The 20,469-nt window shown below is 42.6% G+C and overlaps 6 non-coding genes and 23 pseudogenes across 6 annotated transcripts; 22 read left to right on the top strand and 7 right to left on the bottom strand.

The window, feature by feature from the left end:
- Window positions 1-305: 305 nt before the first annotated feature.
- LOC148855715 (5S ribosomal RNA) lies at window positions 306-424 on the bottom strand (annotated as a pseudogene).
- Window positions 425-784: 360 nt separating this feature from the next.
- On the bottom strand, window positions 785-905 carry LOC148855716 (5S ribosomal RNA; annotated as a pseudogene).
- A 357-nt stretch (window positions 906-1,262) lies between these two features.
- On the bottom strand, window positions 1,263-1,381 carry LOC148855717 (5S ribosomal RNA; annotated as a pseudogene).
- A 143-nt stretch (window positions 1,382-1,524) lies between these two features.
- LOC148855718 (5S ribosomal RNA) lies at window positions 1,525-1,644 on the top strand (annotated as a pseudogene).
- A 357-nt stretch (window positions 1,645-2,001) lies between these two features.
- Window positions 2,002-2,122, top strand: LOC148855719 (5S ribosomal RNA; annotated as a pseudogene).
- Window positions 2,123-2,585: 463 nt separating this feature from the next.
- On the top strand, window positions 2,586-2,704 carry LOC148855720 (5S ribosomal RNA; annotated as a pseudogene).
- A 359-nt stretch (window positions 2,705-3,063) lies between these two features.
- LOC148855721 (5S ribosomal RNA) lies at window positions 3,064-3,182 on the top strand (annotated as a pseudogene).
- A 360-nt stretch (window positions 3,183-3,542) lies between these two features.
- Window positions 3,543-3,661, top strand: LOC148855722 (5S ribosomal RNA; annotated as a pseudogene).
- A 360-nt stretch (window positions 3,662-4,021) lies between these two features.
- On the top strand, window positions 4,022-4,140 carry LOC148855723 (5S ribosomal RNA). Its single transcript, XR_016097509.1, has one exon. It is a non-coding gene; the product is annotated as a 5S ribosomal RNA (ribosomal RNA).
- Window positions 4,141-4,500: 360 nt separating this feature from the next.
- On the top strand, window positions 4,501-4,619 carry LOC148855724 (5S ribosomal RNA; annotated as a pseudogene).
- Window positions 4,620-4,977: 358 nt separating this feature from the next.
- On the top strand, window positions 4,978-5,096 carry LOC148855725 (5S ribosomal RNA; annotated as a pseudogene).
- A 343-nt stretch (window positions 5,097-5,439) lies between these two features.
- Window positions 5,440-5,558, top strand: LOC148855726 (5S ribosomal RNA; annotated as a pseudogene).
- Window positions 5,559-5,918: 360 nt separating this feature from the next.
- Window positions 5,919-6,037, top strand: LOC148855727 (5S ribosomal RNA; annotated as a pseudogene).
- A 358-nt stretch (window positions 6,038-6,395) lies between these two features.
- LOC148855728 (5S ribosomal RNA) lies at window positions 6,396-6,514 on the top strand (annotated as a pseudogene).
- A 359-nt stretch (window positions 6,515-6,873) lies between these two features.
- On the top strand, window positions 6,874-6,992 carry LOC148855729 (5S ribosomal RNA; annotated as a pseudogene).
- A 343-nt stretch (window positions 6,993-7,335) lies between these two features.
- On the top strand, window positions 7,336-7,454 carry LOC148855730 (5S ribosomal RNA). The gene has a single exon (XR_016098019.1). It is a non-coding gene; the product is annotated as a 5S ribosomal RNA (ribosomal RNA).
- A 359-nt stretch (window positions 7,455-7,813) lies between these two features.
- Window positions 7,814-7,932, top strand: LOC148855731 (5S ribosomal RNA; annotated as a pseudogene).
- Window positions 7,933-8,292: 360 nt separating this feature from the next.
- LOC148855732 (5S ribosomal RNA) lies at window positions 8,293-8,411 on the top strand (annotated as a pseudogene).
- Window positions 8,412-8,771: 360 nt separating this feature from the next.
- On the top strand, window positions 8,772-8,890 carry LOC148855733 (5S ribosomal RNA). The gene has a single exon (XR_016097072.1). It is a non-coding gene; the product is annotated as a 5S ribosomal RNA (ribosomal RNA).
- A 358-nt stretch (window positions 8,891-9,248) lies between these two features.
- On the top strand, window positions 9,249-9,367 carry LOC148855734 (5S ribosomal RNA; annotated as a pseudogene).
- A 356-nt stretch (window positions 9,368-9,723) lies between these two features.
- Window positions 9,724-9,844, top strand: LOC148855735 (5S ribosomal RNA; annotated as a pseudogene).
- A 360-nt stretch (window positions 9,845-10,204) lies between these two features.
- On the top strand, window positions 10,205-10,323 carry LOC148855736 (5S ribosomal RNA). The gene has a single exon (XR_016096517.1). It is a non-coding gene; the product is annotated as a 5S ribosomal RNA (ribosomal RNA).
- A 359-nt stretch (window positions 10,324-10,682) lies between these two features.
- On the top strand, window positions 10,683-10,803 carry LOC148855737 (5S ribosomal RNA; annotated as a pseudogene).
- A 359-nt stretch (window positions 10,804-11,162) lies between these two features.
- On the top strand, window positions 11,163-11,281 carry LOC148855738 (5S ribosomal RNA). Its single transcript, XR_016097921.1, has one exon. It is a non-coding gene; the product is annotated as a 5S ribosomal RNA (ribosomal RNA).
- Window positions 11,282-11,640: 359 nt separating this feature from the next.
- On the top strand, window positions 11,641-11,759 carry LOC148855739 (5S ribosomal RNA; annotated as a pseudogene).
- A 670-nt stretch (window positions 11,760-12,429) lies between these two features.
- LOC148855740 (5S ribosomal RNA) lies at window positions 12,430-12,548 on the bottom strand (annotated as a pseudogene).
- Window positions 12,549-19,224: 6,676 nt separating this feature from the next.
- LOC148855741 (5S ribosomal RNA) lies at window positions 19,225-19,343 on the bottom strand. Its single transcript, XR_016098048.1, has one exon. It is a non-coding gene; the product is annotated as a 5S ribosomal RNA (ribosomal RNA).
- Window positions 19,344-19,702: 359 nt separating this feature from the next.
- LOC148855742 (5S ribosomal RNA) lies at window positions 19,703-19,821 on the bottom strand (annotated as a pseudogene).
- A 223-nt stretch (window positions 19,822-20,044) lies between these two features.
- On the bottom strand, window positions 20,045-20,163 carry LOC148855743 (5S ribosomal RNA; annotated as a pseudogene).
- Between the last annotated feature and the right edge of the window lie 306 nt (window positions 20,164-20,469).

Here is a 20,469-nt window from a genome sequence, read left to right on the forward strand (position 1 = left end):
AATTCTTTTAGATTTGAAAAAACAGTGTATGCAGCCTTAATCCCTAGGTAACTGTGCACAAGCTCCCACGTGAGCGGAGTTATTCCTTTCCAGATCTGCCGCAGCCCCGGATAGATGCAATACTATCTCGGGGCCCATATTGCACGACGAATGCTAAAAGCCCGGTTCTTGCACCGTTCCCATTCAGTAATGACGATCGTGTCGCAAATGGTCCGAGTATCCAGTGCGTTGTTTCTAGTTGTCTCGCTGAAACGACAAATGGAATTTGCAAATAGGATATCAAAAATATAATATTAAGAAACTTGAGGGTGCAACACGAGGACTTCCCAGGAGGTCACCCATCCTAGTACTACTCTCGCCCAAGCACACTTAACTTCGGAGTTCTGATGGGATACGATGCATTAGTGCTGTTATTATCGCACCCGTTTGATTCTTGCTCGCTTAAATGTTTTTGCACTATTTTGCTCCCCTACATTAATTCATTTAGACTTGAAAATACGGTGTATGCAGCTTTCCTCCCTGGGTAACTATGCACAAACTCCCACGTGAGCGGAGTTCTTCCTTTCCAGATCAGCCGCTGCCCCGGATAGATGCAATACTTTCGTAGGGCCCACATTGCACGACAAATGCCAAAAGCCCGACCGTTCTTAATCCGTTCCCATTCAGTAATGACGATCATACCGCATGGGGTCCAAGTATCCGTCGCGTTGTTTCCAGTTGTCTCACCGAAACGACAAATGGAATTTGCAAATAGTATATCAAAAATAAAAAATTAATAAAATTGGGGGTGCAACACGAGGACTTCCTAGGAGGTCACCCATACTATTACTCTTCTCGCCCCCAAGCATGCTTAATTTCGGAGTTCTGATGGGATCTGGTACATTAGTGTTGGTATGACCGCACCCGTTTGCTTTTTGCTCGCTTAAATCTTTATGCACTATCTTGCTCCCCTCCATTAATTCTTTTACACTTGAAAAAATGGTGTATGCAGCTTTCCTCCCTAGGTAACTGTGCACAAATTCCCACGTTAGCGGAGTTATTCCTTTCCAGATTTGCCGCAGCCCCGGATAGATGCAATACTATATCGGGGCCCACAATGCACGACGAATGCCAAAAGCCTAATTTTTGCACCGTTCCCATTCAGTAATGACGATTGTGCCGCAAATGGTCCGAGTATCCGGCGCGTTGTTTAATGTTGTCTCTCCGAAACGACAAATGGAATTTGCCAATAGGAGATCAAAAATATAATATTAAGAAAATTGAGGGTGCAACACGAGGACTTCCCAGAAGGTCACCCATCCTAGTACTACTCTTGCCCAAGCACACTTAACTTCAAAGATCTAATGGGATACGATGCATTAGTGCTGGTATGATCACACCCGTTTGATTCTTGCTCGCTTAAATGTTTTTGCACTATCTTGCTCGCTTAAATGGGAAGGCTGCATACACCATTTTTTCAAATATAAAAGAATTAATGGAGGGGAGCAAGATAGTGCATATAGATTTAAGTGGCAAAAAGCAAACAGGTGCGACCATACAAGCACTATTGCACGGATCCCATCAGAACTCCGAAGTTAAACTTGCTTGGGGGCGAGAGTAGTAATAGGATGGGTGACCTCCTAGGAAGTCCCCGTGTTGCACCCCCAATTTTATTAATCTTTTCTTTTTGATATCCTATTTGCAAATTCCATTTGTCGTTTCGGCGAGACAATTGGAAACAACGCACCAGATACTCTGGCCATTTGCGGCACGATCGTCATCACTGAATGGGAACGGTGCTAGAACCGGGCTTTTGGCATTCGTCGTGCATTGTGGGCCCCGTGATAGTATTGCATCTATCCGGGGCTGCGGAAGATCTTGAAAGGAATAACTCCACTCACGTGGGAACTTGTGCACAGATATCAAGGGAGGAATGCTGCATACACCATTTTCTCAAATCTAAAAGAATTAATGGAGGGGAGCAAGATAGTGCATAAAGATTTAAGCGAGCAAAAAGAAAACGGGTGCGGTCATACAAGCACTAATGCACCGGATCCCATCAGAAGTCCGAAGTTAAGCGTGCTTGGGGGCAAGAGTAGTAATAGGATGGGTGACCTCCTGGGAAGTCCTCGTGTTGCACCCCCAATTTTATTAATCTTTTATTTTTTATATCCTATTTGAAATTCCATTTTTCTTTTCGGCTACTAGGATGGGTGACCACCTGGGAATTCCACATGTTGCACGCCAATTTTATTAATATTTTCTTTTTTATATCCTATTTGCAAATTTCATGTGTCGTTTCGGCGAGACAACTGGAAACAATGCACCGGATACTTAGACCAGTTGCGGCACGATCGTCATTGCCGAATGGGAACGGTGCAAGAACCAGGCTTTTGGCATTTATCGTGCATTGTGGGGCCCGCGATACTATTGCATCTATCCGGGGCTGCGGCATATCTGGAAAGGGATAACTCCATTCACGTGGGAACTTCTGCACGGTTACCAAGGGAGGATGGCTGTATACACCCTTTTTTCAAGTCTGAAATAATTAATGGAGGGGAGCAAGATAGTGAGTGGATAAAGATTTAATCTTGCAAGAAGCAAACGGGTGCGATCATACCAGCACTAATGCACCGGATCCCATCAGAACTCCAAAGTTAAGTGTGCTTAGGCGAAAGTAGTACTAGGATGGGTGACCTCTTGGGAGGTCCTTGTGTTGCACCCCAATTTTATTAATATTTTATTTTTGATATCCTATTTGCAAATTCCTTCTGTCGTTTCGGCGAGACAACTGGAAACAACGCGCCGGATACTCGGACCACTTGCGGCACGATCATCATTACTGAAGGGGAACGGTGCAAGAACCGGGCTTTTGGCATTCGTCGTGCATTGTGGGCCCTGTGATATATTGCATCTATCCGGGGCTGCGGCAGATCTGGAAAGGAATAACTCCGCTCACGTGGGAGCTTGTGCGCTGTTACCAAGGGAGGAAAGTTGCATACACCGATTATTCAAGTCTGAAAGAATTAATGGAGGGGAGCAAAACAGTGAGTGCATAAAGATTTAAGCAAGCAAGAAACAAACGGGTGCGATAATACCAGCACTATTGCCCCGGATCCCATCAGAACTCCGAAGTTAAGCATCCTTGGGCGAGAGTAGTACTAGAATGGGTGACCTCCTGGGAAGTACTCGTGTTGCACCCCAATTTTATTAATATTTTATTTATGATATCTTATTTGCAAATTTTATTTGTCGTTTCGGCGAGACAACTGGAAACAACGCACCGGATACTCGGACCTCTTGCGGCACGATCGTCATTACTGAATGGGAAAGGTGAAAGAACCAGGCTTTTGGCATTTGTCGTGCATTCTAGGCCCCGCGATAGTATTGCATCTATCCGGCGGTGTGGCAGATCTGGAAAGGAATAACTCTGTTCACGTGGGAGCTTCTGCATGGTTACCAAGGGATGACGGCTGCATACACCGTTTTTTCAAGTTTGGAAGAATTAATGGAGGGGAGCAAGATAGTGAGTGCATAATGATTTAAGCTTGCAAGAAGCAAACGGGTGCGATCATACCAGCACTAATGAACTGTATCCCATCAGAACTCCGAAGTGAAGTGTGCTTGGGCGAGAGTAGTATTAGGATGGGTGACCTCCTGGGAAGTCCTCGTGTTGCACCCCAATTTTATTAATATTTTCTTTTTGATATCCTATTTGCAAATTCCATCAATAGTTTCGGCGAGACAACTGGAAACAACGCGCCAGATACTCGGACCACTAGCGGGACGATCGTAATTACTGAATGGGAACGGTGCCAAAATTGACCTTTTGGCATTCGTCGTGCATTGTGGGCCCCGCGATAGTATTGCATCTATCCGGGGCTGCGGCAGATCTGGAAATGAATAACTCCGCTCACGTGTGAGCTTGTGCACGGTTACCAAGGAAGGAAAGTTGCATACACCATTTTTTCAAGTCTGAAAGAAATAATGGAGGGGAGCAAGATAGTGAGTGCATAAAGATTTAAGCGAGCAAGAAGCAAACGGGTGCGATCATACCAACACTAATGCACCGGATCCCATTAGAACTCCGAAGTTAAGTGTGCTTGGGCGAGAGTAGTACTAGGATGGGTGACCTCCTGGAAAGTCCTCGTGTTGCACCCCAATTTTATTAATAGTTTCTTTTTGATATCCTATTTGCAAATTCCATTAATCGTTTCGGCGAGACAACTGGAAACAATGCGTCGGATACTCGGACCACTTGCGGCACGATCATCATTACTGAATGGGAACGGTGCAAGAACCGGGCTTTTGGTATCCGTCGTGCATTGTGGGCCCCGCAATAGTATTGCATCTATCCGTGGCTGCGGCAGATCTGGAAAGGAATAACTCCGCTCACGTGGGAGCTTTTGCATGGTTACCAAGGGAGGAAAGTTGCGTACACCATTTTTTCAAGTCTGAAAGAATTAATGGAAGGGAGCAGGATAGTGAGTGCATAAAGATTTATGCGAGCAAAAAGCAAACGGGTGCAATCATACCAGCAGTAATGCAGCAGATCCCATCAGAACTCCGAAGTTAAGCATGCTTGGGCGAGAGTAGTAATAGGATGGGTGACCTCCTGGGAAGTCCTTGTTTTGCACCCCAATTTTATTAATATTTTAGTTTTGATATCCTATTTGCAAATTTTATCTGTCGTTTCGGCCAGACAACTGGAAACAGCGCGCCGGATACACGGACCACTTGCGACACGATCGTCGTTACTGAATGGGAACGGTGCAAAAATTGGGCTTTTGGCATTTGTCGTGCATTGTGGGCCCCACGATAGTATTACATCTATCGGTTGCTGCAGCAGATGTGGAAAGGAATAACTCCGGTCACGTGGGAGATTGTGCATGGTTACCAAGGGAGGAAAGTTGCAAACACCGTTTTTTCAAATCTGAAAGAATTAATGAGGGGAGTAGATAGTGAGTGCATAAAGATTTAAGCGAGCAATAAACAAACGGGTGCGATCATACCAGCACTAATGCACCGGATCCCACCAGAACTCCGAAATTAAGTGTGCTTTGGCAAGAGTAGTACTAGGTTGGGTGACCTCCTAGGAAGTCCTCGTGTTGCACCCCAATTTTATTTATATTTTATATTTGATATCCTATTTGCAAATTTCGTCTGTCGTTTCGGCGAGACAACTGAAAACAACGTGCTGGATACTCGGACCACTTGCGGCACGATCGTCATTACTGAATGGGAATGGTGCAAGAACCGACCTTTTGGCATTCGTCGTGATAGTATTGCATCTATCCGGGATACAGCAGATCTGGAAAGAAATAACTCCGCTCACGTGGGATCTTGTGCACAGTTACCAAGGGAGGAAAGTTGCATACACCGATTATTCAAGTTTGGAAGAATTAATGGACGGGAGCAAGACAATGAGTGCATAAAGATTTAAGCAAGCAAGAAACAAACGAGTGCGATAATACCAGCACTATTGCCCCGGATCCCATCAGAACTCCGAAGTTAAGCATGCTTGGGCGTGAGTAGTACTAGAATGGGTGACCTCCTGGGAAGTCCTCTTGTTGCACCCCAATTTTATTAATATTTTATTTTTGATATCTTATTTGCAAATTTTATTTGTCGTTTCGGCGAGACAACTGGAAATGACGCACTGGATACTCGGACCTCTTGCGGCACGGTCGTCATTACTGAATGGGAAAGGTGAAAGAACCAGGCTTTTGGCATTTGTCGTGCATTCTAGGCCCCGCGATAGTATTGCATCTATCCGGTGGTGCGGCAGATCTGGAAAGGAATAACTCCGTTCACGTGGGAGCTTCTGCATGGTTACCAAGGGATGACGGCTGCATACACCGTTTTTTCAAGTCTGGAAGAATTAATGGAGGGGAGCAAGATAGTGAGTGCATAAAGATTTAAGCTTGCAAGAAGCAAACGGGTGCGATCATACCAGTACTAAGGAATCGTATCCCATCAGAACTCCGAAGTGAAGTGTGCTTGGGCGAGAGTAGTATTAGGATGGGTGACCTCCTGGGAAGTCCTCGTGTTGCACCCCAATTTTATTAATATTTTCTTTTTGATATCCTATTTGCAAATTCCATCAAAAGTTTTGGCGAGACAACTGGAAACAACGCGCCAGATACTCGGACCACTAGCGGCACGATCGTAATTACTGAATGGGAACGGTGCAAAACTGGGCTTTTGGCATTCGTCGTGCATTGTGGGCCCCGCGATAGTATTGCATCTATTCGGGGCTGCGGCAGATCTAGAAAGTAATAATCCGCTCACGTGGGAGCTTGTGCACGGTTACCAAGGGAGGAAAGTTGCATACACCACTTTTTCAAGTCTGAAAGAATTAATGGAGGGGAGCAAGATAGTGAGTGCATAAAGATTTAAGCGAGCAAGAAGCAAACGGGTGCGATCATACCTGCACTAAAGCACCGCATCCCATTAGAATTCCGAAGTTAAGTTTGCTTGGGCGAGAGTAGTACTAGGATGGGTGACCTCCTAGAAAGTCCTCGTGTTGCACCCCAATTTTATTAATAGTTTCTTTTTGATATCCTATTTGCAAATTCCATTAATCGTTTCGGCGAGACAACTGGAAACAACGCGCCGGATACACGGACCACTTGTGACACGATCGTCGTTACTGAATGGGAACGGTGCAAGAACAGGGCTTTTGGCATTTGTCGTGCATTGTGGGCCCCATGATAGTATTACATCTATCCGTTGCTGTAGCAGATCTGAAAAGGAATAACTCCGCTCACGTGGGAGCTTGTGCACGGTTACCAAGGGAGGAAAGTTGCAAATACCGTTTTTTCAAGTCTGAAAGAATTAATGAGGGGAGCAAGATTGTGAGTGCATAAAGATTTAAGCGAGCAATAAACAAACGGGTGCGATCATACCAGCACTAATGCACCGGATCCCATCAGAACTCCGAAATTAAGCGTGCTTTGGCAAGAGTAGTACTAGGTTGGGTGACCTCCTAGGAAGTCCTCGTGTTGCACCCCAATTTTATTAATATTTTAATTTTGATATCCTATTTGCAAATTTCGTCTGTCGTTTCGCTAGACAACTGGAAACAACGCGCTGGATACTCGGACCACTTGCGGCACGATCGTCATTACTGAATGGGAATGGTGCAAGAACCAACCTTTTGGCATTCGTCGTGATAGTATTGCATCTATCCGGGCTGCAGCAGATCTGAAAAGAAATAACTCCGCTCACGTGGGAGCTTGTGCACAGTTACCAAGGGAGGAAAGTTGCATACACCGATTATTCAAGTCTGGAAGAATTAATGGAGGGGAGCAAGACAGTGAGTGCATAAAGATTTTAAGCAAGCAAGAAACAAACGGGTGCGATAAGACCAGCACTAATGCACCGGATCCCATCAGAACTCCGAAGTAAAGCATGCTTGGGCGAGAGTAGTACTAGAATGGGTGACCTCCTGGGAAGTCCTCGTGTTGCACCCCAATTTTATTAATTTTTTATTTTTGATATATATTTGCAAATTTTATTTTTTGTTTCGGTGAGACAACTGGAAACAACGCACCGGATACTCGGACCTCTTGCGGCACGATCGTCATTACTGAAGGGGAAAGGTGAAAGAACCAGGCTTTTGGCATTTGTCGTGCGTTCTGGGCCCCGCGATAGTATTGCATCTATCCAGCGGTGCGACAGATCTGGAAAGGAATAACTCCGTTCACGTGGGAGCTTCTGCATGGTTACCAAGGGATGACGGCTGCATACACCGTTTTTTCAAGTTTGGAAGAATTAATGGAGGGGAGCAAGATAGTGAGTGCATAAAGATTTAAGCTTGCAAGAAGCAAACGGGTGCGATTATACCAGCACTAATGAACCGTATCCCATCAGAACTCCGAAGTGAAGTGTGCTTGGGCGAGAGTAGTATTAGGATGGGTGACCTCCTGGGAAGTCCTCGTGTTGCACCCCAATTTTATTAATATTTTCTTTTTGATATCCTATTTGCAAATTCCATCAATAGTTTCAGCGAGACAACTGGAAACAACGCGCCAGATACTCGGATCACTAGCGGCACGATCGTCATTACTGAATGGGAACGGTGCCAAAACCGACCTTTTGGCATTCATCGCGCATTGTGGGCCCCGCGATAGTATCGCATCTATCCGGGGCTGCGGCAGATCTGGAAATGAATAACTCCGCTCACGTGTGAGCTTGTGCACGGTTACCAAGGAAGGAAAGTTGCATACACCGTTTTTTCAAATCTGAAAAAAATAATGGAGGGGAGCAAGATAGTGAGTGCATAAAGATTTAAGCGAGCAAGAAGCAAACGGGTGCGATCATACCAACACTAATGCATCGGATCCCATTAGAACTCCGAAATTAAGCGTTCTTGGGCGAGAGTAGTATTAGGATGGGTGACCTCATGGGAATTACTCGTGTTGTACCCCAATTTTATTAATATTTTCTTTTTGATATCCTATATGCAAATTTCATCTGTCATTTCGGAGAGACAACTGGATACAACGCGCCGGATACTCGGACCACTTGCGGCACGATCGTCATTACTGAATGGAAACGGTGCAAGAACCTGACTTTTGGCATTCGTCGTGCATTGTGGGCCCTGCGATAGTATTGCATCTATCCGGGGCTGCGGCAGATCTGGAAAGGAATAACTCCGTTCACGTGGGAGCTTCTGCACGGTTACCAAAGGAGGACGGCTGCATACCCCATTTTTTCAAGTCTGAAACAATTAATGGAGGGGAGCAAGATAGTGAGTGCATAAAGATTTAAGCTTGCAAAATGCAAATGGGTGCGATCATAGCAGCACAAATGCACCGGATCCCATAAGAACTCCGAAGTTAAGTGTGCTTGGGCGAGAGTAGTACTAGGATGGGTGACCTCTTGGGAAGTCCTTGTGTTGCACCCCAATTTTATTAATATTTTATTTTTGAAATACTATTTGCAAATTCCATATGTCGTTTCAGCAAGACAACTGGAAACAACGCGCCGGATACTCGAACCACTTGCGGCACGATCGTCATTACTGAATGGGAACGGTTCAAAAACCGGCCTTTTGGCATTCGTCGTGCATTGTGGGCCCCGTGATAGTATTGCATCTATCCGTTGCTGTGGCAGATCTAGAAAGGAATAATTCCACTCACGTGGGAGCTTGTGCACGGTTACCAAGGGAGGAAATTTGCATACACCATTTTTTCAAGTTTGAAAGAATTAATGAGGGAGCAAGATAGTGAGTGCATAAAGATATTAGCGCGCAAGAGGCAAACCGGTGCGATCATGCCAGCACTAATGCTCTGGATCCCATCAGAACTCCGAAGTTAAGCGTGCTTGGGCGAGAGTAGTACTAGGATGGGTGACCTCCTAGGAATTACTCGTGTTGTACCCCAATCTTATTAATATTTTCTTTTTGATATCCTATTTGCAAATTTCATCTGTCGTTTCGGCGAGACAACTGGAAACAACGCGTCGGATACGCGGACCACTTGCGGCACGATAGTGATTACTGAATGGAAACGGTGCAAGAACTTGGCTTTCGGCATTCGTCGTGCATTGTGGGCCTCGTGATAGTATTGCATCTATCCGGGGCTGCGGCAGATCTGGAAAGGAATAACTCCGCTCACGTGGGAGCTTGTGCACAGTTACCAAGTGAGGAAGGCTGCATACACCGTTTTTTCATGTCTAAAAAAATTAATGGAGGGGAGCAAGATAGTGCATAAAGATTTAAGCGAGCTAGAAGCAAACGGGTGCGATCATACCAGCAATAATGCACCAGATCCCATAATAACTCCGAAGTTAAGCGTGCTTAGGGGCAAGAGTAATACTAGGATGGGTGACCTCCTGTGAAGTCCTCGTGTTGTACCCCCAATTTTATTAATATTTTAATTTTGTATCCTATTTGCAAATTCCATTTGTCGTTTCGGCAAGACAACTGGAAACAACGCAACGGATATTTTGACCAATTGCGGCACAATCGGCATTACTGAACGGGAATGGTGCAAGAACCGGGCTTCTGGCATTCGTCGTGCATTGTGGGCCCCGCGATAGTATTGCATCTATCCTGGGCAGTGGCAGATCTGGAAAGGAATAACTCCGCTCACGTGTGAGCTTGTGCACGGTTACCAAGGAAGGAAAGTTGAATACACCATTTTTTCAAGTGTGAAAGAATTAATGGGGCGGAGCAAGATAGTGAGTGCATAAAGATTTAAGCGAGCAAGAAGCAAAAGGGTGCGATCATACCAGCACTAATGCACCGGATCCCATCAGAACTCCGAAGTCAAGCGTGCATGGGCGAGAGTAGTACTAGGATGGGTGACCTCCTGGGAAGTCCTCGTGTTGCATCCTAATTTTATTAATATTTTAATTTTGAAATACTATTTACAAATTTCATATGTCGTTTCGGCGAGACAACTGGAAACAACGCACCGGATACTCGGACCATTTGGGGCACGATCGCCATTACTGAATGGGAACGGTGCAAGAACTGGCCTTTTGGCATTCGTCGTGCATTGTGGGCCTCGCGATAGTATTGCATCTATCCGGTGCTACGACAGATTTGGAAAGGAATAACTCCGCTAACGTGGTAGCTTGTGCACGGTTACCAAGGGAGGAAATTTGCATACACCGTTTTTTCAAGTCGGTAAGAATTAATGAGGGGAGCAAGATAGTGAGTGCATAAAGATATAAGCGAGCAAGAGGCAAACCGGTGCGATCATACCAGCACTAATGCACCGGATCCCATCAGAACACTGAAGTTAAGCGTGCTTGGGGGCGAGAGTAGTACTAGGATGGGTGACCTCCTGGGAATTCCCCGTGTTGCACCCCAATTTTATTAATATTTTCTTTTTGATATCCTATTTTTAAATTTCATTTGTCGTTTCGGCAAGACAACTGGAAACAATGCGCCGGATACTCGGACCACTTGCGGCACGATCGTCATTACTGAATGGGAACGGTGCAAGAACCAAGCTTTTGGCATTCGTCGTGCATTGTGGACCCGTGATAGTATTGCATCTATCCGGGGCTGCGGCAGATCTGGAAAGAAATAACTCTGTTCACGTGGGAGCTTCTGCACGGTTACCAATGGAGGACGGCTGCATACACCATTTTTTCATATCTGAAATAATTAATGGAGGGGAGCTAGATAGTGAGTGCATAAAGATTTAAGCTTGCAAGAAGCAAACGGGTGCGATCATACCAGCACTAATGCACCGGATCTCATCAGAACTCCGAAATTAAGTGTGCTTGGGCGAGAGTAGTAATTGGATGGGTGACCACTTGGGAAGTCCTCGTGTTGCACCCCAATTTTATTAATATTTTATTTTTGATATCCTATTTGCAAATTCCATCTGTCGTTTCGGCGAGACAACTTGAAACAACGCGTCGGATACTCAGACCACTTGGGGCACGATCGTCATTACTGAATGGGAACGGTGCAAGAACCGGGCTTTTGGCATTCGTCGTGCATTGTGGGCCCTGCGATATATTGCATCTATGTGGGGCTGCGACAGATCTATAATGGAATAACTCCGCTCATGTGGGAGCTTGTGCACAGTTACCAAGGGAGGAAAGTTGCATACACCGATTATTCATGTCTGAAAGAATTAATGGAGGGGAGCAAGAGAGTGAGTGCATAAAGATAGAAGCAAGCAAGAAACAAACGGGTGTGTTAATATCAGCACTAATGCACCGGATCCCATAAGAACTCCAAAGTTAAGCATGCTTGGTCGAGAGTAGTACTAGAATAGGTGACCTCTTGGGAAGTCCTCGTGTTGCACCCCAATTTTATTAATATTTTATTTTTGATATCTTGTTTGCAAATTTAATTTGTCGTTTCGGCAAGACAACTATAAAAAACGCTCCGGATACTTGGACCTCTTGTGGCACGATCGTCATTACTGAAAGGGAAAGGTGCAAGAACCAGGCTTTTGGCATTCGTCGTGCATTCTAGGCCCCGCGATAGTATTGCATCTATCCGGGGCAGCGGTAGATCTAGAAAGGAATAACACCGTTCACGTGGGAGCTTCTGCACGGTTACTAAGGGATGACGGCTGCATACACCATTTTTTCAAGTGCTGGTATGATCGCGCCCTTTTGCTTCTTGCTCGCTTAAATCTTTATGCACTCACTATCTTGCTCCCCTCCATTAATTCTTTCAGACTTGAAAAAATGGTGTATGCAACTTTCCTCCCTTGGTAACCGTGCACAAGCTCCCTTGTGAGCGGAGTTATTCTTTTCCAGATCTGCCGCAGCCCTGGATAGATGCAATACTATCGCGGGGCCCACAATGCACGACGAATGCCAAAAGCCCGGTTTTGCACCGTTCCCATTCAGTAATGACGGTCGTGCCGCAAATGGTCCGAGAATCCAGCGCGTTGTTTCCAGTTGTCTCTCCGAAATGACATATGGAATTTGCAAATAGTATTTCAAAAATAAAATAATTATAAAATTGGGGTGCAACACAAGGACTTCCCAGGACGTCACCCATCCTTATACTACTCTCACCCAAACACGCTTAACTTCGGAGTTCTGATGGGATCCGGTGGAATCGTGCTGGTATGATCGCACCCGTTTGATTCTTGCTCGCTTAAATCTTTATGCATCACTATCTTGCTCCCCTCCATTAATACTTTCAGATTTGAAAAAACGGTGTATGCAACTTTCCTCCCTTGGTAACTTGATGTGTTGCTCATTGTGACACTAGCAAGTGCACTAGACGTTCAAGTAATAAAGTAGAGAGTGAAGTATCGTTCCCATGAGGATTTAGGAAACAATTACCAATACTAAATTGAGCACTTCTTATCTGATCAACAAATAAATCTAAACTCTAATGAAAGTTAAGAAATCCTAAATTAAAATCTATCTAAATCATTGGTTCAATTGCCTTCAAATCAGGTTAGAAGAGTAACAGTAAATGTCAATCTCAGAATTCAGCAATCTATCAATTTGGATCATTCGAATGAATCATGATTGAGCCTTGGTTTGGTGAAACCCCAAGGTCATGAATAGCCTCTCTCAAGCGCATGTTCATCCTATGCATGAGTGACGATTCTTCTATCTCTAGCAAAAATCTAATCCCATGCATGCATTTCTTCAAACACTTCTAAGGCATCAATTCAAATCTGAATTGATCACCAACTGAATTGTGCAAGTTATCTCTAACCTTGCACTCAATTCAGTTCTTGAATAGTAGATCTGAATTCCTAGAGTCTCTCTCAAGCACTCTAGGAATTTCAAGCTGTAGATTAATTCGCCCACTCTATGAATTTCAAGTGGGCTACACTCTAGGCTGTTATTTGGGCTAAAAATGGGCTGGGCCGAAATTTCCTTCTTGCTAGGCTTCTTCCCTTGGATTTTCCAAAGAGTTTCACTTGCTCTTCTTGGGCCGAATGAAATTCTCTTGCTCTCATGGCTGGGCCGGGCTGAACTTGATAAATTTTGGGTTTTCTTTTCTTGCTTTTTCCCTCTTTTTGTTGATTTGGCTCCCCCTGAAATCTTTCTTGCAATCAAGCTAAAATAGGGCAAAATTTAATTAAACCATCATAAAATTTCATGCAAAAACCTCATAAAATATAGATAAATTGTAGGTTCATCAAATACCCCCACACTTAAGCTTTTGCTTGTCCTCAAGCAAAGACATCAGCCATAAACTTAACATTCCCCCCTTCTGTTCTCACCATTTACCTGGTGAACTTTTTAAGATAGAAATGCATTGAGTAGTCGGGGAACTTTTGTAAGTGCTCAACTCTTATTCTTGTAAATTACCAATTAAGATATGTATCAGATCCAAGGAAAGGAGAATATGAATTTCATCATAGTCTAGCCTTCACTCCTAATTCATATATAAATCAGCTCCTTAATTGTCAAGGTTAATAATCAAATTTCACTAAGTTTCACATTTGTAACTGAATCTCAATGAGAGTTCAACTTTAGAGTGCCCCTTTGAACCTCAGCTATCACCACAATTTCTTAATTCTGGGGGTGAGTGCATCTTATTCTCCATCTCACCCTTTTTTTTTTTTTTTTTTTTTTTTTTTGGTGTGAGTGCATCTTATGCTCCATCTCACACTGGTCACTTGCTTGAGGTAGGTAAATAGGACTCATGTTCTAAGCTGCTAGTTTTACTATTCAGCTCAGAATAGCAGAGTCAATTTGGGCTTTTGTCCCTCTTTGCAATTATTGAACCTTAAGAATCAGCATTTCAGATGTGCACTAGCTCTCTTGACCATTAACCATGAAATCAAGGGCTTCCATACACATGAAGATAGTTAGGGCTAGTCATGCTGAAAAGCATATTCAGCTCCCCTTTTCTCATGCATAAATCAAATTGGGTCATTCACAAGAATAAAAACTTAACAAGTACATCAGTCTCCCTCAACTCATTGAATTCCTTCTTAAAAATAATCATCAAATAAATAGTAATGAACTTGAGGGGTTCCAGTCTTTTTTTTTTGGTTATGTCATTGCCTGCATATGTGTGTTGGGGTGCATGGTTTCAGCCCCCATACCCTAGCCTCGGGCTCACTCCCCCACACTTAAGATGAACATTGTCCTCAATGTTCCTAGTGTTAGGGAGTCACAATAAAACCAACAAGAGAAATTCCAAGTAAAGAGAAGGGTGTATAGAGGACTTCCTGAAGATTAATTTCTAGATATGCAAGAGTTCTTTTGGTGGGAGCCTCTTCTGCTAGAATTTACTTGCAACAGAGATCAAAAGTTTTGTTCTAACTAAAAATAATTTAAACCAAATAATAAAAAAAAGACTACTATTCACAATTCAAAAGAATGTAAGTAATCCTAATCTACTAGCTATACAAGAAAAATTTACAAAGCCAAGTAATTAATAAGACAAACCAAAGTCATTTGCTTCACTCTTTTTCTCTCTCTCTCTCTCTCTTTTTTTTTTTTTTTTTTTTTTTATAAACAAGAAAAACAGAGCTCCATTACTGAAAACCAGCATTCAAGTGTGAAGTAGATCATTAATGAAAAAAAAAGCTAGCTAAATTAGCAATAGATATTATTACACACTATTCTAGACTAAATAGAAGTAAACATATCTAACATCTACTATAATCAGATCTAAAATCAATTGCTGAATTTAGTATCTTTAGGCTGCTCTTCAGGCTCTTAATAGAATCAGACCTGAAGTCTTAGCTTTTGAGAACAGTCTTACAAAAAAAACCTAACATCAATAAATCTGAATTATGATGCAATTAGGTTTGAAATAAGTCTGAACTCAAGAGTTTAAGACTTCTTATTTCAAGTCCCAACTTATATGTCTTGTATGCGTCAATAAATTGCAGAGACTTGAAATTAGATCTGCAAACTTACCTACTGAGAACAGTCACCTTTGGATCTGAGTTTAGATCTGAAATTACAGTAGTCATTTATACTGAAATCAGTGGTTACTAACATTCAAATAACCACTGATTTTAGATCATAAATGATTTTGATTATTAAAAAGGGAATCCAAACCAGCAATCTTATTTACATTCCTTAATTATAGCATCTAAATTCAGATACAATTTATCTGAGTTCAAATATGCAATTAACAAACCATAAAAATTGGAGTCTGAATTGAATATGCTTATTGAAACTATTGCACATCACCATTTACATCTGCTATACTGTGGGCTGCTATTCAGAGCTGAATTGTCAATGTGCCTTCAGAGGGCTTAAATTGGGCTACAACCAGACCTGAGCCAGGTTTGGATTCAGGTTTGTAAGCTATGCAAGTGTATGGCTTCATAATCTTGAAGACTTCTGTGACCTGAAATCAGGTCTGCAATGCATACAACCTATAAATTCAGCCAACAGTCAGTTCAGCCCATGTTTTGTTTCAGATCTCATATCAGCCCAAATCTGTCTAGCTCAAATATATTAAGCTGTTCAGTCCACAAATTTACAGAAACCTGAAATCAGGTCTGCACTGTTTGGCATTGTTACTGCTACAATTTAGTAGTGTTGCAGAACAGAACTGAGTCCATTTCTGATCAAATCTCAAAGCAATCAGAGCTGGTCATCTAAAACTTTGATTTTACTAATGGACATCCAAGACTATGTGCAAGAGGTTCAAAGCAGAAACCTGAAATCATGATGGCTCAAATTAAGTAGTTGCATAAACCTGAAATCAAGTCTGCTAACTATATACTGTAAGCAGCCCTGAATGCCAGTATATTACACTCATCCAGTTCAGATCTGGTGCAAGTGGTTTAAAGCTAGTAAAATCAGTCCACATATATGATTATCAGCCCACAGATATAACACAAACATCAGTCCACAGACAGACAATCAATCAGATCGGATGAAAGTAATTTAAAGGATAAAAACATCAGTCCACATATTGCCTCATGTCATCAGTCAGTCCACAGTAGAAATCAAGTGCACTCTGATATCATCACACATTGCTACTATTTCATCAATGATGCAGATCTGATTTTTACACATTTTTGGTATACTGCTACAAATCCACATCAATGAAGCATCAATGAAATATACTGCAATCATAAATCAGATCTGATGCATAAGATTGCAATGTGACATATTTTGGTGCTGTTAATAACTGAATTCAGATATGAGTTCTGATCTCAATTGCCCTTCTTTGCTATCCAACTATTTTTGGGGGCTGGAAGATGTATAATAGGGTGAATTGGGGTGATTATGGCTCCCAATTCACCTCATGATTGCATCAGTTCAGGTCTGAGTTCTGATGAACTCAGATCTGAAATGTTGCAGATCTGCAATATCAGAAGAGAAGTCTGAAATAGAGAATTGTGTGGAGGTGCTGCATCGCATTAAAACTATTGAGGCATAAAAAATTCTCAGATTAAATATACTTTTCTTCAACCAAATCAGCTCAGATAGGTTGGAGTACAAGTTATTTAATACAGCAAAGTATGCCCTGTATCCTGCTCTGTTCACAACCCCAGTTCAGATCTAGGTGATTGCAGATTCGAATTTTTTTTTAACCATGACTATCCAATTGTTTTTGGGAGATAGCAGATTTTTTGTAGGGTGTATTGGGGTGAAGATAACCCCCAATTACCCTTTGAATTTACATGAGTTCAGGTCTGAGTTCAAGAGAACTCAGATCTGAACTGTTGCAGATCTGCTACAGCAGAACTCAGATCTGAACTCAGATCTGAGTTTTGATCCGAATCCTTGGTTTCCATGGTTCTTTCTCTTTCTTTTTTTTTTCACTATCTAAATATATTTTTTTTTTCTTTTTGTAATGAATGAAAAGAATAATAAAGGGCTGAGAACAGATTTTTTTTTTTTTTTGAGTATTGCAGTTCTGCTATAGCAGAGTTCAGGTCTGAACTCAAGTCTGAGTTCGGATCTGAAATCTCAATTGCCTTACCTTCAGTTATTTCTACCAAATTGTTTTTGGGAAATAGCAGAAGTACCCTAGGGTGAATTGGGGTGGTGATGACATCCAATTCCCCTCAAAATTTCATCAGTTCAGGTCTGAGTTCAGAGGAACTCAGATCTGAACTGTTGCAGATCTGCAATAGCAGAATTCAGATCTGAATTCAAATATGAATTCTGATCCGAATTCTCAATTGCTCCTCTTGTTGTTCAAAAGATCTCCCCTTTTTTTTTCATTTGTTTTTTTCTTTTTTTTTTGTAATGAAAGAAAAGAATAATAAAATCTGAAACATAAGCAATTCTTTTCGGCTGAGTGCTGCAGATCTGAAATCTGCTGATCTGAGTGCCGAATGCAACTCAGATCTGCAACACTCATGTTTATGTGAATTTTTTTCTTTTTTTTTTCTTTTTGAAGGGAACAACAACAAGATTGAATAGAAATTAAATATGCCTTTATTAAAATGAAACTGAAACCAGAAAAAGAAAGTAATCTACTTAAGAAAGAAGAAACATAACTACAGTAGTACAGCAGTTGCATTCAAAACTAAAATGTAAAGTTAAGCAAATTAAACCAACTATGAATGCAATGCTGAATGATACCAGATTAAGAATGCTCAATGTTTCCTAATATTGCTTCTATAAATCCCCGGCAACGGCGCCAAAAACTTGATGTGTTGCTCATTGTGACACTAGCAAGTGCACTAGCCGTTCAAGTAATAAAGTAGAGAGTGAAGTATCGTTCCCACGAGGATTTAGGAAACAATTACCAATACTAAATTGAGCACTTCTTATCTGATCAACAAATAAATCTAAAATCTAATGAAAGCTAAGAAATCCTAAATTAAAATCTATCTAAATCATTGGTCCAATTGCCTTCAAATCAGGTTAGAAGAGTAAGCAGTAAATGTCAATCTTAGAATTCAGCAATCTATCAATTTGGATCATTCGAATGAATCATGATTGAGCCTTGGTTTGGTGAAACCCCAAGGTTATGAACAGCCTCTCTCAAGCGCATGTTCATCCTATGCATGAGTGACGGTTCTTCTATCTCTAGCAAGAATCTAATCCCCATGCATGCATTTCTTCAAACACTTCTAAGGCATCAATTCAAATATGAATTGATCACCAACTGAATTGTGCAAGTTATCTCTAACCTTGCACTCAATTCAGTTCTTGAATAGTAGATCTGAATTCATAAAGTCTCTCTCAAGCACTCTTCAAGAAACTTCTAGGATTTGCCGCCCCTAGCTCCCTTTCGGCTGCTATTTGGGCTACAACTTAGCTTGCTTTTGAGGTCAAGTGGGCTACACTCTAGGCTGTTATTTGGGCTAAAAATGGGCTGGGCCGAAATTTCATTCTTGCTAAGCTTCTTCCCTTGGATTTTCCAAAGAGTTTCACTTGCTCTTCTTGGGCCGAATGAAATTCTCTTGCTCTCATGGCTGGGCTGGGCTGAACTTGACAAATTTTGGGTTTTCTTTTCTTGCTTTTGCCTTCTTTTTGTTGATTTGGCTCCCCCTGAAATCTTTCTTGCAATCAAGCTAAAATAGGGCAAAATTTAATTAAACCATCATAAAATTTCATGCAAAAACCTCATAAAATATAGATAAATTGTAGGTTCATCAGTAACCGTGCAGAAGCTCCCACGTGAGCGGAGTTATTCCTTTCCAGATCTGCCGCAGCCCCGAATAGATGCAATACTATCCCGGGGCCCACAATGCACGACCAATGCCAAAAACCCGGTTTCGCACCGTTCCCATTCAGTAATGACGATCGTGCCGGAAATTATCCGAGTAACCGGCGTGTTGTTTCCAGTTGTCTCGCCGAAACGACATATGGAATTTGCAAATAGTATATCAAAAATAAAATATTAATAAAATTGGGGTGCAACAGGAGGACTTCCCTGGAGGTCACCCATCCTAGTACTACTCTCGCCCAAGCACACTTAACTTCGGAGTTCTGATGGGATCCGGTGCATTAGTGCTGGTATGAACGCACCCGTCCGCTTCTTCCTCGCTTAAATCTTTATGCACTCACTATCTTTCTCCCCTCCATTAATTCTTTCAGACTTGAAAAAACGGTGTATGCAACTTTCCTCCCTTGGTAAACGTGCACAAGCTCCCACGTGAGCGGAGTTATTCCTTTCAAAATCTGCCGCAGCCAGGGATAGATGCAATACAATCGCGTGGCCCACAATGCACGACGAATGCCAAAAGCCCGACTTTGCACCGTTCCCATTCAGTAATGACGATCGTACCGCAAATGGTCCGAGTATCCAGCGCGTTGTTTCCAGTTGTCTCGCCGAAACGACATATGGAATCTGCAAATAGAATATCGAAAATAACATATTAATAAAATTGGGTTGCAACTCAAGGATTTCCCAGGATGTCAGCCATTCTAATACTACTCTCGCCCAAGCACACTTAACTTCGGAGTTCTGATGGGATCCGGTGGATTAGTGCTGGTATGATCGGAGCCGTTTCCTTTCCAGATCTGCCGCAATCCCGGATAGATGCAATACTATCGCGGGGCCCATAATGCATGACGAATGCCAAAAGCTCGGTTTTGCACCCTTCCCATTCAGTAATGATGATCGTGTCGCAAATGCTCCAAGTATCCGGCGCATTGTTTCCAGTTGTCTCGCCGAAACGACATATGGAATTTGCAAATAGTATATCAAAAATAAAATATTAATAAAATTGGGGTGCAACATGATGATTTCCAAGGAGGTGACCCATCCTAATACTACTCTCGCCCAAGCACCTTTAACTTCGGAGTTCTGATGGGATCCGGTGCATTAGTGCTGGAATGATCGCACCCGTTTGCTTCTTGCTCGCTTAAATCTTTATTCACTCACTATCTTGATCCCCCCCATTAATTCTCACACTTGAAAAAACGGTGTATGCAACTTTCCTCCCTTGGTAACCGTGCACAAGCTTCCACGTGAGCGAAGTTATTCCTTTCCAGATCTGCCACAGCCCCGAATAGATGCAATACTATCACGGGGCCCACAAAGCACGACGAATGCCAAAAGCCCGGTTTTGCACCGTTCCCATTCAGTAATGACGATGGTATCGCAAATGGTCCGAGTATCCAGCGCGTTGTTTCCAGTTGTCTCGCCGAAAC

The sequence above is a fragment of the Nelumbo lutea genome, chromosome 4 (genome assembly GCF_056320005.1).
Source record: "Nelumbo lutea isolate HS-2025 chromosome 4, American lotus-T2T, whole genome shotgun sequence".
Classification (NCBI taxonomy): domain Eukaryota; kingdom Viridiplantae; phylum Streptophyta; class Magnoliopsida; order Proteales; family Nelumbonaceae; genus Nelumbo; species Nelumbo lutea.